Genomic DNA, 3,185 nt, shown 5'->3' on the forward strand with positions numbered 1-3,185 from the left:
TAACTTTTCATTACAGCTGTTCTCATGAGACAAGAGGAATCTGCTGCACGGGGAGGAAACGAGTGTTCACCCAGGAGGCCGTAATAACCAACATGAGTGTGGTGTTTCATCTCTGTGGTTCAGCAGCACTGTTACATAATCATACTGAATCTGGAAGCACTTAAATCAGTTCCTCACACACACACACACACACACACACACACACACACACACACACACACACACACACATTAACGAAAACACAATGTTTGTTCAGTCTCAATCTGTAGGCAACAAAGGCAACAAACTTCCTCGAATTGAAGCTTTGGTTTCCTCAGAAGCAGCTGAAAGACCCCGATATCTCCCAGGTAGCGCATCACGTCGTATTGTGGTGTTTAATATCGTAATGACATCATCACATTGGAGCAGACGAATTAACACACGCAGATGTAAGTATGGGTGGAGTCAACATGAGGGATGTTTTTTAATGGGTGGAGTCAACATGAGGGGCGTTTTTAAATGGGGGGAGTCAACATGAGGGATGTTTTTTAAATGGGTGGAGTCAACATGAGGGACGTTTTAAATGGGAGGAGTCAACAGGAGGGATGGTTTTTATATGGGTGGAGTCAACATAGGAGAGTATAAGAAGAGTTCATATGGGTGGTGCTTACAAATAAGAGAAGATAATATGAGTGAAGTCAGAATGGGTGGAGTCTTCAAGAATGGTGTTTAAAAATAGACAAAAAAAATACATCATGTGCGGATGTAAAAATGGGCGAAGTTAAAAATCAATCATATACACTCACCGGCCACTTTATTAGGTACACCTTACTAGTACCGGGTTGGACCGCCTTTTGCCTTCAGAACTGCCTTAATCCTTCATGGCATAGATTCAACAAGGTACTGAAAACATTTCTCAGAGATTTTGATCCATATTGACATTATGGCATCACGCATTCTGCAGATTTGTCGGCTGCACATCCATGATGCGAATCTTCTGTTCCACCACATCCCAAAGGTGCTCTATTGGATTGAGGTCTGGTGACTGTGGAGGCCATTTGAGTGCAGTGAACTCATTGTCATGTTCAAGAAACCATTCTGAGATGATTCATGATTTATGACATGGCGCGTTATCCTGCTGGAAGTAGCCATCAGAAGGTGGGTACACTGTGGTCATAAAGGGATGGACATGGTCAGCAACAACACTCAGGTAGGCTGTGGCGTTGACACGATGCTCAATTGGTACTAATGGGCCCAAAGTGTGCCAAGAAAATATCTCCCACACCATTACACCACCACCACCAGCCTGAACCGCTGATACAAGGCAGGATGGATCCATGCTTTTGTATTGTTGACGCCAAATTCTGACCCTACCATCCGAATGTCGCAGCAGAAATTGAGACTTATCAGAATTGTAGCCTCAGTTTCCTCTTCTTAGCTGTCAGGAGTGGCACCCGGTGTGGTCTTCTGCTGCTGTAGCCCATCTGCCTCAAGGTTCGATGTGTTTTGCCTTCAGAGTTGCTCTTCTGCATACCTCAGTTGTAACGAGTGGTTATTTGAGTTACTGTTGCCTTTCTATCAGCTCGAACCAGTCTGGCCATTCTCCTCTGACCTCTGGCATCAACAAGGCATTTGCGCCCACAGAACTGCCGCCCACTGGATATTTTCTCTTTTTCGGACCATTCTCTGTAAACCCTAGAGATGGTTGTGCGTGAAAATCCCAGTAGATCAGCAGTTTCTGAAATACTCAGACCAGCCCGTCTGGCATCAACAACCATGCCACGTTCAAAGTTAATTAAATCACCTTTCTTCTCCATTCTGACGCTCAGTTTGAACTGCAGCAGATCGTCTTGACCATGTCTACATGCCTAAATGCATTGAGTTGCTGCCATGTGATTGGCTGATTAGAAATTTGCGTTAACGAGCAGTTGGACGGTGAGTGTATGTATGAGGTGGTAACAGAGATTTGGAGACTCGCTCTGTTTACAAGAAAATAATTTATTTATCTCTGCTTCCACACGATCAGCTTTTAAATTAAGTCCCCTTGTACAGCAATACAGCGCCTCCCAGTGTTTTTCTGGAACATGTCCTGGAAATCTTTATTTCGACGCGTGTCAAGCACCTTCTGCTATTTACACCAGATCTCCACAACACTGTCAAAGTGTTGAGCTGGATCTTCATCTTCGGGAAGAAGGCGAAGTCCACAGGAGCCGAATCTGGCGAGTGGGGTGGGTGTGGAAGTGAGATCATGTGGATTGTTCTCCAATGATCATCATGTACAAGTTGCCGAACAGTTTTGACATTTTCAGGGTTTGAGCATGTTGAAGGTCTTCCTGATCTCTCATTGTACATCACATCAGATTTGCTCAGTTTCACACAGAATTCTACACTTGCTCTTTGTTCTAACTCGCTGTGACCAAATCACAGACGTGAAAACGCACGTGGGTCAGAACATCATCGGTTACAGAATTAGTCTGCAGACTTTTTCATACTACCTGATAGTCATGGGCGTGGTCAAAAATACAATGGAACCACAGGTGTCAGAATTAGTGTGTTAATTATAAAATGAAACGTGGAAATACTCCAAAGTTCATACTGGAGATTTATGGAAGACTTTTTTTCGATTATTAATTGTGATGTCATTTTCTAAAGTCCTGAAGGAAAAGATGAGCGAGATGTTTTCATTTCCAGATGAATGATGTAACAGGAAGCATTAGCAACCAACGAATCGATCACACTTTCTGTGTTGTTGTCCCCTCTGTAATCCCCCGTAATTACCCCCTATGAGGTCAAGGAACTTGCATTAAACATTCATTCTCCACACTGAGCCTGATGTTGTGTAAGAACGCATTGAAGACTCCCAAATATAGAAAAAATCATATTAGAAAAATGCTAAAGCAATTACAACGAAATAGCATGCAACATAATTACAAAAAAATCCAAAAACAAAGACAAAAAAAAGGTATATGAAAATAAAGCATCTTATTATTACTTTTTAAGTTTTGAGTTTTTAATTTATGAATTAATTAATAAAAAAACCCTTTAAAGCAGAGCTCCATAATTTTTGGTTAATTTATTAAAAGATTAAACAAAAAATTTGTCATTTATATATATTTTTTTGCAACAGTTTTTTAATTAAATATAGAAATTTCTTAACGGTTTTAATTCTAATTAATTTATAAACCTTTATTATTAAATTATTTAAA

This window comes from Silurus aristotelis, assembly GCF_946808225.1.
Source record: "Silurus aristotelis genome assembly, chromosome: 6".
Classification (NCBI taxonomy): domain Eukaryota; kingdom Metazoa; phylum Chordata; class Actinopteri; order Siluriformes; family Siluridae; genus Silurus; species Silurus aristotelis.